We start from the raw sequence: 12,935 nt of genomic DNA, 5'->3' as shown, positions 1-12,935 counted from the left end.
AGACTGGCAAAATGGATTAAAATACAGTACTCATCTATATGCTGTCTTCAAGAGACACACTTTAAACCTGAATACAAAATTCGGTTTGTGCCAGTTTGGATGTATTATGTATCCCCAAATGCTCTGTTCTTTGATGCAAGCTTGTGGGGGCAGATATATTAGTGTTGATTAGGTTGGAATCCTTTATTGATGTTTCCATGGAGATGTCACTTAATCAGCTGTAGACAAGAGCTTTGATTGGATATTTTCCATGGAGGTGTTATGCCACCCCTTCAGGGTGGGTCTTAATTGAATCACTGGAGTTCTATAAAAGTGTTCACAAAGAGAAGGAGATGCTACAGCCAAAAGAGACACTTTCAAGAACACAGGAGCTGAGAGTGGAGCTGGAACACAACCTTGGATCAGCAGATGCAAGTCCCATGCCTTCCTAGCTAACAGGTTTTTCAGATGTCTTTAGCCTTCCTTCAGTGAAAGTATACTTGTTTTCAGGCATACACTTTGACATTTTCATAGCTTTCAGACTGCATATTTGTAAATAAATAAACCCCATTTATAAAAGCCTATCCATTTCTAGTATTTTGCATAATGGCAGCATTAGGAAACCAGAGCAGTTTGAGTGAAAAACTGGAAAATTATATTTCACCAAAAATATCCAGGAAAGAGCAGGGATAGCTATATTAATATCATGCAAATTGTATTTCAAAAGTAAATCAATTACAAGAGAAAAAGAAGGACACTATTTATTAATATAAGGGAAATTCATCAAGAAAACATAACAATGATACATTTTATGCACAAAGCAACATTGCCCCAAAATACATGAGGCAAACACTGACAACACTGATGGGAGAAGTAGACAACTCTAAAATAATATATGAAGGCTTCAATATGCCACTCTCATCAATAGATAGAACATCTAGATAGATGATCAATAAGGAAACAGATTTTGAATAATGTGATAAATGAACTAGATTTAGCAGACATTTACAGATTGTTGCACATCAAATCAGCAGGATATACATTTTTCTCAAGTGCTCATGGATGAGTCTAAAGGATAAACCACATGCTCGTTCACAAAGCAAGTCTCAATAACTTTAAAAATAACGAAATTATGCAAAATAATTTTCAGGTCTAGTGGAATGAATTTGGAAATCAATAACAGGCTGAAGTCTGGAAAGTTCTGAAATATATGGAGGCTAAACAGCACAAACAGTGGGTCAAGGAGGAAATTAGAAGACAAATCAGTAAATACCTCAGAGCAAATAAAATGAGAACACAACATATCAAAGTTTATGGGATGAGGCAAGGGCAATGATCAGAGGGAAATTTATTGCTTCAAATGCCTATAATAAAAAAAGATGAAAAACCAAAATTTGGGGAATTATCAGCTCACCTAGAAAAGCTAGATAAAGAACAGCAAACTTGCCATGAAGCAAAGAGAAGGTAATCAATAACAAAGTTACAGCAGAAATAAATGAAAGTTTGAATATGAAAACAATAGAAATAATCATCAAAAGCAGATGTTGATTTTTGAGAAAATAAAACAAGATGGACACTTAGCCAGGCAGCCAATGATAAAAACATAGAGGATTCAAGTAATGACTATCAGAAATTGGAAGGGACATAATAACTGACTCTGAAGAGATAAAAAGGGATAAAGATTGGACATAATGAGCAACTGTATCCTAACAAATTAGACAACCTAGATGAAATATAAAACATTGTATGTACCCACAATCCAAAACAATTTTGATGAACTCTAATCATATTTTCTACATTAGCAGTTTTATGCAAATAGATTAATTCAATAATGAATTAGTTTCAGACCACCTGAGAACTACTCTTAAATGTGATGTTTAAATTTAGTGCTTTACTAATTTGTATCTGTTGTTTAAGTAAGCTTCTAAGTTGAAATGTTAATATTTCCTTAGAAGGAATAAAGGAATCAGGAATTCACTGGCTTGGTGGTTTAGGAAGAACCCTTGGTGATGGTGGCTTACAAAATTTGGATCCAGCATACTTCTGACTAGTTTCAGACTTTAAAAATTAAGCTGGAACTTGATAAGCCAGAGTTCCAATTCTAAATATTTGGAAGATGTAGTTTTTTTCTTCCCTCTAATGTGCATTGACTAACATGTAGCTGTTGATGTGTAAAAACCATGTCTTCTTTGTTTCTTGTTATGAACAACCTTCATCTGAGAATTCTAGTCCTTGGTCTTCTGTCTATTAAGCTGTTTTTGGTTTACACTAGCATTTCTAGATTGACAAACTGCAATGTTATACCTCTCTCCATTACCCATTATCAGGATCTTTGCTATGTATCAGTCTGCTTTTCAGATTGCAGAATTTCCACTACCCATCCTCTTTCTTGTTGCCAAGCCCATGACCATTGTTTTCGGACAGATACTTTCTTTTCCCTGAATGCAGAAGTTTTCATGGGCCAATCTGCTAAGTTCAGTCTAAGAGCTGAGGTAAACATCTGAGTTTCCTCTGCACAAAAGTATGAGGGAACTCCTAGCAACTTCAACTTTGGAACTCTGATGGCAGCAGATCGTACTTGACATTGAAGCCTCCCTCCCATTCCAGGGAGAGAAAAGGTATGGTCAAAGCCCAAGAGCACTGACAAATTACCTGCAAGCTACCCCAGCATCCACAAACACTATTACCACAATATACTTTTCAATATTTTCATAACATGATCTTTGGGATTTTCTCCATGGTTTATCTATTCTTTAAGATTTTATCCAGTTACTGATATAATTGAGATTTCCTTCAGTGCTAGGAATTAAGTAAAACATACAAACAAATGTCAGAAATCATTTTTGCAGTCTTTGCCAAATGACTCTTACTGGTGCCATCCTTCAGAGATTAACCCTCCTATCAAGATTAACCAAAGGCAAATTTGAAGTACAGGGTTCACTTTATCTACTCTGTGTCTGTGTCCTGCCTGGGGGTTTATGCTACCTTGTGACCTTAAGAATACCTTGTTTTACAGTAATTTCAATATCCTCTCTAATACCAATGAAATAAACTTCCACTTTCTCTTGAATGCTTTATTGTGTGACTTAAACCAGGTAATCCATTGCACCAGTCCACTTTGACTTGATGGCTTTCCATTAGCATCTTTTTTCATTTCAGTTTTATGGAGATATATTCACATACCATGCAGTCATACAAAGATTACATTCAGTTGTTCACAGAATCATTACATGGTTATGTGTTCATCACCAATGTTAATTTTTGAACATTTTCATTACCACACACACAAAAATAATAAGTATAAAAATTAAAGTGAAAAAGAACAAATAAAGTAAAAAGAACAGTGGGTGCCTTTTTTTTGCCCCCATTATTCTACTCATCCATCCACACACTGGAAAAAGGGGAGTGTGGTCCATATGCCTTTCCAATCACATTGTCACCCCTCATAGGCTACATTTTTATACAATTGTCTTCAGGATTCAAGGGTTCTGGGTTGTAGTTTGATAGTTTCAGGTATTTACTGCTAGCTATTCCAGTTCACTAGAACCTAAAAATGGTTATCTATATGGTGCATAAGAGTGCCCAACAGAGTGACCTCTCAGCTCCTTTTGGAATCTCTCTGCTACTGAAGCTTATTTCATTTCCTTTTACATCTCACCTTTGGTCTAGAAGATGCTATTGATCTCACAATGCTGGGTCTAGATTCCTCCTTGGGAGTCATATTCCACCTTGCCAGAGAGATTTAGTCCCATGGCTGTCAGATCCCATGTAGGGGACATGGCAGTGAGTTTACATGCAAGTTGGATTAGCTAGAGAGAGAGGGCCACATCTGAGCAACAAAGAGGCATTCAGGAGGAGATTCTTAGGCACAATTATAGGTAGGCCTAGCCTCTCTGGTAGAGGGCTCAGCCCATCAAACCACCAGTCTCCTATGTCTGTAAGCACATAAGCAACCATCAAGGTGGGGAAACCCAACACCCCTACAATCTCCACCAGCTCCTCAGGGAGGCTGTGCATATTTTTTTTCATTGCTTTGTTTTTTAAATAACTCTTGTTAATTAACTGTTAACCATATCAAAAAAAATTTAAAAAACACAGAAAAAAAATTTCAAACAAACCATAAAAAGGGAGTAAGAAAAAGACAACTAACCTAAAATAACTACTTTATTTCCAACATATTCCTACTCTACCCCAAGAAAATAAACTACCATAGCAACATTTCTGTGAACTTGTTCCTATCATACCCACCAGAAATTAACAAACCATAGTCATTCTTAGGCATTCCCAGAACATTTTAATTTACCCATGATAGCTTATCTGTTCTTATTGGGTTATCATTCCCCCTTCATTTGTTGCTCTCTATTGCTAGTTCCCCTACATTCTACATTATGAACCATTTATTTTACATTTTTCAATGTTCACATTATTGGTAGCATTAGACTGATAAAATCAGAAACAGAGAAGATCCAAATAAACAAAATCAGAAATGAGATAGGTGACATTTCTGGGGATCCTGAAGAAATTTAAAATCCATAAGAAAATAATATGAACAAATGTATGCCAACAAACTAGACAATTTTGGGGAAATGGATGATTCTCTGGAAACAAATGTACAGCCATATTGACCCCAGAGGAAACAGAAGACCACAGCAAACCAATTAAAAGTAAAGAGATCCAATCATTCATCAAATAGCTTCCTAAAAAGAAATGCCCATAGACAGATGGATTCACAGGGGGATTTTCTCAACATTTCCAGAAAGAACTGACATCATTCCTGTTCAAATTCTTTCAAAAGGTGAAGGAAATGTAACACTACCTATCTTATTTTATGAAACTAATATTACTCTAAGAACAAAATCAGATAAAGATACTACAAGAAAGGAAAACCACAGGTCTATCTCCCTAATGAATATAGATGCAAAAATAATCAACAAAATACTTGCAAATTGATTCCACAGGAACATTAAATGTATCATATGACACAACAAAGTGGGGTTCATTCCTGGCATAACAGTGGCACAACATAAGAAAATCAATCAAATACAACAAAATACAAATCAAAAAGGGAAAGGGAAAAGCAAATGATTATCATCAATAGATGCTAAAAGCATTTGACAAATTTCAGCATTTTTTTTGATAAATACACCCCAAATGTAGGAATTGAAGGAAACTTCCTCAATATGATAAAGGGCACATATGGAAAACCCACAATCAGCATAGCACTCAATGGTGAGAAGCTCAAAGCCTTCCCCCTAATATCAAGAATGAGTCAAGGATGGCCACTGTCACAACTATTATTCAGCATTGTGCTCGAAGTTCTAGCCAAAGCAATATGGTAATACAATGAAATAAAAGACATGCAAACTGGAAAGGAATATTTAAAGCTGTCATTATTTGTAGATAATATGATTGGATATTTGGAAAATCCTGGGAAATCAATGACAGAACCATTTCAGATAATCAACAAATTAAGCAAAGTGGCAGGATACAAGATTAATGTGTTAAAGTCAGTAATGTTCCTATACACTAGAAATTACCTAAATGAAGGGACACTAAAGAAAAACCTCCATTCACAATAGCAACTAAAAATCAAGTACTTAGGAATAAACTTAACCAAGGACATAAAAACCCCTATATAGAAAATTACATCATTTTACTAAAATTAATCAAAGGAGACCTAAAGATGTGGAAATATATTCCGTTTTCATGTAGGAATGCCAAATATCATTAAGAGGTCAATTCTACCCAAACTGATCTGCAGATTCAATGCAATTCCAATCAAAATTCCAACAACCTACTTTTAGGACTTGGAAAAGATAATTATGAAATTTATTTGGAAGGGAAAGGGACCTCCAATTGCTAAAACTGTTTTTAAAGGAAGAACAAAGTGGGAGGACTTACACTTCATGAGTTGAAAGCCTACTATAAAGCCACAGTAATTAAAACAGCATGGTACTGGCATAAAGATAGATACACTGATCAATGAAAATGAATTGGGAATTCAGAAATAGATCCTCAGATCCATATATTTGAGTGATTTTTTTAATTTAGTTTTATTGAGATTTTTCACATACTATACAATTTTCCAAAGATCAAATGTGTACAATCACTCACAGTACCATCAAACAGCTGTGCATCCATCACCCCAATTATTTTTTTCAATTTTTAGAATGTTTTCATTACTTCAGAAAAGAAGTAAAGAGAAAAACATCTCAAATACTCCTGTAGCCCTAACCACCCCTCTCTGTTATTGACTCATTGTGTTGGTATAGTAAATTTGTTACAATTGATGAAAGAATGTTAAAATACTACTAACTGTAGTACACAGTTCACAGCAGGTGTACTTTCCTTATATAACCCTCTATTATTAGCATCTAATTATAATGTCATACATTTGTTCTAGTTCATGAAAAAGATTTCTAATATTTGTACTGTTAATCATGGAGATTGTCCACCACAAGATTCACTGTTTTATGCATTCCCATCTTTAACCTCCAACTTTCCTTCTAGTGACATACATGACTCTAAGTTTCTCCTTTCCACCACATTCACACACCATTCAGCAGTTCTCCCCATTCTTAACCTCATTCTACATCCTGGTAACATATTTCATGTCTATGAGTTTACATATTATAATTAGTTCATGACAGTGAGACCATGCAATCTTTCTCCTTAGATGTCTGCCTTATTTCACTCAATTTAGAGCACTCAAGATTTCTTCTTCAATCCAAGTTTTTTAAAGATGGTTTTGTTCACACATGATAATGAAGATTGAGAAAGTCATTAAGTGAGAGGAAAGGATTGAAACAGACAAGAAAGGATTTAACAAAGGATTTCAAATCCTGAAGCCATATATATATCAGGATTTGTAATACTTTGTTAATGCTAGGGTATTAGAATAGCCAGAAGGAAATAACTGAAATTGTGGAAGTGTAACTCATATCATTGTTTGAAATTTGTTTTCAAACTACTTGTTAAATTATACTCAGAAAGTTATCACTGTTCTCTATACATGTTAAATTTCACAATAAAAATGTATTTTAATAAAACCAAAGTGAGATAGCACTTCACACCCCCCAGGATGTTTACAATTTTAAAGAGAAAAAGAAGAATATAGAAAGAATTGGCAAGGGTTTGTAGAAATTTTAAACCTCATGCATTTTTGGAGGAATGTAATATAGTTCAACCACTTTGGAAAATACACTGACAGTTCCTCAAGCCATTAAATATACAATTCCATATGACCCAGTGTGCTGGTTTGAATATATTATGTCCCCCAGAAAAAAAGCCATATTCCTTGATGCAATCTTGTGAGGCAGGCATTTTAGTGCTGATTAGATTGGAATTTTTGGAGTGTTTCCATGGAGATATGCCCCACCCAACTGTAGGTGATAACTCTGATGAGATATTTCCATGGAGGCATGGCCCCACCCATTCAGGGTGGGCCTTGGTCAGTGGAGCTATATAAATGAGCTGATGGACAGAGGAAACCCAGTGCAGCTGAGAGTGACATTTTTAAGAAGAGCTACAGTCAAAAGGGACAGTTTGAAGAAAGCACAGGTGCTCCAGATGAGAGACAGTGTGAAGATGGCCACTGAAAGCAGACCCTTGATCTGGAGAAGCTGAGAGAGGACAAATATCCCAAGTGCAACTAAGAGTGACATTTTTGAGGAACTGCAGCCTAGAGAGGAACATCCTGGGAGAAAGCCATTTTGAAAACAGAAATTTGGACCAGACACCAGCCATGTGCCTTCCCAGCTAACAGAGGTTTTCTGGACACCATTGGCAATCCTCCAGTGAAGGTACATGATTGCTGATGTGTTACCTTGGACACTATGGCCTTAAGACTGTAACTGTGTAACCAAATAACCCCTCTTTTATAAAAGCCAATCCATTCCTGGTGTTTTGTATTCCAGCAGCATTAGCAAACTAGAACACCCAGTAATTCCACTCCTAGGTTTGTACCCAAGGAAAATGAAAATGAGAAACTTGTTCATGAGCAGTGATCACAACAAATGGGAAGCAACCCAAATATACTTCACATGATAAACAGATTAGTAATATTGCTATACCCATATAATGGAATACATTTGGGTAATAAACAGAATATCAATATATGCTAAAACATGAAAGATGTATTTTTAAGTTCTTAAAGCAGCAACTAAAATAAAAATAGAGATATCTAATGAAAACAAAATATTTTTAAAATGTCAGTGAGTTGGAATCCTGAAAGACAGAATAATGAAAAATTATGTTGAGAAAGAAAAAAATACAGATTACTAAAATAATGAATGATAGAGGAGACATCATAATAGATTCTAAAGGCAGCAATGGAGGTATTATGAATATGTGAATAATTTTCCCTATTTAATAATAATGAAATTGATAAAATTGTGAGGTACAAACTAGTCTAGAACGCTGAAGGAACAGAAGGCCTGAATGGCCCTTAAGGAACAAATAAATTGAAACTAGGTAAAAACTTTAACATGGTGACTATTTCTGTTCAAAATGGCTTCACTGGTGAATTATGTGAAACACATAAATACATAAATAAATAAATAAATAAATAAATAAATAAATAAATAAATTCTTGTAATATGCTAAAGAGCAGGGATCACTTCCCAGTAATACTTTAAGGCCAAATCACCCCGCTTTTAAATTCAGAAAAAGACATGACAAATAAAGAAAACTTGTATATATTATGAATAGAGATGTAAAAATCATCTACTGAATACTAACAAACAGAATCCAGCAACATGTAAATATGCTTACACAGTATAGCCCAATGGGAATGCAGTGGAGTGTGTGCATATCCAAAATGCATTAATTGGCTGTATCAATTGAATAAAACATAGGAAAGCACAAATGACCATCTTAATAGAAACAGAAAATCAGTTGACAAAATTCAACCCACTTTCATAATTTTTGAAAGATGCAATGAGGAACAGAATGGAAGTTGCTCAACCTTATAAAGGGACAACTACAGAAGAATATAGATACCACCATATTAATACTCAAAGACTGATGGCTTTCCCTCTAGTATCAGGAACAAGACAAGAATACCCATACACACCATTTCTATTCAACATTTTATTGGAAGTTCTAGCCAAGGTATTAGGCAAGAAAATTAAATAAAAGCCATCAGTATTGGAAGGAAAAAGTAAAAATATCTCCATTTCAGATAATATAATCTTATATACAGAAAATCATAAGGCATCCAATTAAGAAATTAGTAAGAATAAAATAAGAATTCAGCATTTGCATTATATTAGAACATAAAATCATTTGTATTTTTATATACTTGCTGTGAAAATAGCAGAAATTAAAGTAAGAAAACAATTCCATTTATGATAGAATAAAAATAAATTACTTAGGTATAAATTTAGAAAAGAAAAAAGTGCATTTGCAAACTACAAAAATTCACTGAAATAAATTATAGAAAACATAAGTATATTGAAATGCATAAAAACATCATAGCTTAGAGATTTTATACTGTGAAAATGTTAGTACTACCCAAATGGATATACAGACTCAAAGAAATTGCAATGAAAACCTCAATGGGCTTTTCTGCAGAAATTGACAAGTTTATCCTAAAATTCATAGGCAAATCCCAGGGACCCACATTAGGCAAAACAGTCTGGAAAAAGGAAAAGAAAAACAATTTGGAGGACTCACACTTTTTTAAAAATTTAGTGTAAAGCTAAAATAAGGCATGTGTTACTGTCAGAAGCATAAATATATAGAAACATAGAGACAGAAAGTAGATTAGACAATGCCTAAAATAGGAATGGAGGCAGGCACTGGAAAGAAATCGGGAGTCATTCCAAAAGAATATTGGGTTTCCTTTTGTAGGGGCGCATTCAAAAAGCTTCAGAACTGATTATGTTTACCCAACTCTGTGAAAACAATGAAAACCTGGAATATTGCATTTCATATTGGTGAATTGCATGGAAAATGTACTATATTTCCAGTGCTGCTAAAAATAAATATAAATAATATGATTGAAAATGCCTTTGTTTCTGAACAAAGTCTAAAGTAGAAAATGGTTTTTCAGATATTCATTGGTCCTCTTCTTAAGAGCACACTTGCCAATCACAAATGTATACTCATGAAAAACCTCCCACATCCCTTCAGTTCTGTTTTCCTTCCCTATGTGCAACATCTAAAGGCCCAAAACAGAAGCTAATAGATACTAGACAATAAATATATGGACAGTTTAGAAACAGAGCACATTCTCTGAAACAGGTTTAAATAATAAAGATAACTATATTCCTTGATAAAATGTTTGCACTGATCAGAAGAGAAGTAGATTGTGTGGTTGATAGTGGCAAAAAACTGGATTGCAGAGGAAGATGAATCATTAGTTTCATTTCTTCCCCAATATAAAATAGTTGACTTCCAAAAGACTAACTGCAAAAATAAGAAATGAAAGAAAAACAGAACTTACCATCTAGTAAAATAAAGACAATACTTTGGAATATTGTTGTGGCTAGAACCACCTACATGACAACAAAAACCACAAGATAAAAATAAATCATTTGTTACTATTAAAATAAAAATTATTTCTCCAAAGAATTATAAACAAGTTAACAGAAGAATTAAGCAATAGGTCATTCTTTTCCTTGCTTCTAACAGATAAGGAATACATACATGCTAATATAGGTTTAAAAGACAGTTATAAATGTAAGGGATGTAGCCAGACATCCAATATAGACAGGAAAAATAAGCATTTTAGAGGATGTATAAGATGACTCCCATGTATCTGTGAATTATGAGTACAGAATCTCTAAATCACCTGGAATCTGAAATATGAAGCCCAGATAAAATGAGACACATTTTGTAGATAATAGAATGGCCAGCATTGAGAAACTGAGTTTTCACATACTTTACTGAGGATAGTCTATAAAAGCAATGCTGAAACATTACTGAAGGGAGTGTAAATAGCCAAAGATACTCTGAAAATATAACTATTTAGTAAGCTGGGAATTGGAAAAATATTTGTATTTGTTGATTAGGGAACAGATAAATAAAAAGTAGTGGATGCTAGGCAGGGAATTTGAGTAGTTGGGACAACAAAAATCAGTTATGCTTCAGCAAATTTCACTGTTCTTTGTTTTAAATAAATAAAACAATGATTTGTATTTCAGAGTAATATTTATTGTAATTAACAAAACATACAAATACATATGATACCCACATTCAATATGCCTATTGTACTTGTAGGAGAAATATTTGGGCATTTTGTTGAATTGAGACCCAAATCAATATTGACTGTCAAAGTTTGTTCAGTTCAAGACTTAGGAGGAGGGAATATGGCAGATTAGTAGAGTCACAGCAAAAAATATCTCCATGAAAAACTTTAGGTAAAAGACAGAAAGTGTCCCAGAATACAAGTTCCAATGCTGCACCAACTGGACAAGGTCTGCTGAATCCACAGGGACTGTGCGATTGATGAAACTGAGAGACTGCATTCAGAAAAAAGTGAGTGGGACTGCTAGGGAACCAGCAATCACACCATGTTTGGGAGAAACTGAAAGTTGGTGTTTGGAAAGGGATAAGTTGTAAAACCCCAAAAGCAGCTGTGGATCTGGCAGCAAGAGCCGCACAGCTGAGTCTGGGGGTGTGCCTTCCCCAACCCAGGCACCCACCTCAGTATCTGGTTTGGACAATAGCCTTTCACACACCTGCATCTAATTTTCTCAGAGCTAAGTAGGTAGAGGTCCACAAAGATGGGGAAATTATGATGCCCAATACAGCCATCTTTTCAGCATGCTGGTTGGGCAACAACCTCAGTATCTGGCATAGATAATTGCCTTTCACACATCCACAGCTAACTGTCCTGGAGTTAAGGCAGAGGTCTGCTGAAGGGGGAATTTACCATGCCACATACAGCCAAATTTTCACTGGGCTAGGAATGCCCTTGCAAGGTGCATCTGTGCAGAGATTCCCTTGAAGACTGTGCTCATCTCTGCTATTGCACTGTCTTAACCCCATGGAGACTCTTGGAAGAAGGAACTGCATGGAAATACCTGAGGCCCTACACCAATACAACAGAGTTGTGCATCCATGTCAGGGACAGACTGTGGGGAGACTGAGCTGAAGGTTTGGTCTCATGCAATAGCTTTACATCTCTAGGAATGCCTGGGAGATTTGATTCTTAAAGCTGTCTGCCCTCCCTAACTGCTACACACCCCCAATATTCAGTGCTGGCAGCACCAACTACACATGAGAATCTAGTGCACTGAATGGACCCCCACAAGTTTTGGACCCCCACTTACCACGTACACAAGTTTGGGGATAAGAGACTTGGGGGTAACAGGTGGCTCACAGGTGTCATCTGCTGGTAACTCAGAAAAAGTGCACATTACCAAGCTGTAGCTCTGACGAATTAGGGATAATTGTTCAAATAACTCTGCATATCCTAAAAGAACCCAATCAAGATAAGCAAATTCCAAGAGGTCAAAAACATCAGAAAATTTTAAAGCATATGAAGAAACCATAAGATATGGATAACCAAAACCCAAACAACCGAATCAAAAGATCAGAAGAGGCGGAGTACTTGGAGCAATTAATCAAAGAACTAATGACAAAAAATGAGATTATGGCACAGGATATAAAGGACATAAAGAATACCCTAGAAGGGCATAAAGAAGAATTTGCAAGAGTAAATAAAAAATAGATGATCTTATGGAAATAAAAGAAAATGTTGATCAAATTAAAAAGGTCCTCAATACAAAGAGTACTAGATTAGAGGAAGCAGAGGAGAGAATCAGCAAGCTGGAAGAAACCAGAATGGACAGTGAAAGTACAAAAATAAAGAATTGGGAAAAATCAAAAATATGAAATGGACCTCAGGGATAAAATGGACAAAATAAAGTAAACAAATATAAGAACCATTGGTGCTCCAGAAGGGGAAGAGAATGGTAAAGATCTAAGAAGAATATTCAAGGAAATTG

General features: G+C 35.1%; 1 pseudogene; it reads right to left on the bottom strand.

Moving 5' to 3' along the window:
* Positions 1-1,821: 1,821 nt before the first annotated feature.
* LOC119505163 lies at positions 1,822-2,300 on the bottom strand (annotated as a pseudogene).
* Positions 2,301-12,935: the final 10,635 nt, after the last annotated feature.

This window comes from Choloepus didactylus, chromosome 10, assembly GCF_015220235.1.
Source record: "Choloepus didactylus isolate mChoDid1 chromosome 10, mChoDid1.pri, whole genome shotgun sequence".
NCBI classification, from domain to species: Eukaryota; Metazoa; Chordata; class Mammalia; order Pilosa; family Megalonychidae; genus Choloepus; species Choloepus didactylus.
This window is presented reverse-complemented; position numbering and strand designations above follow the sequence as displayed.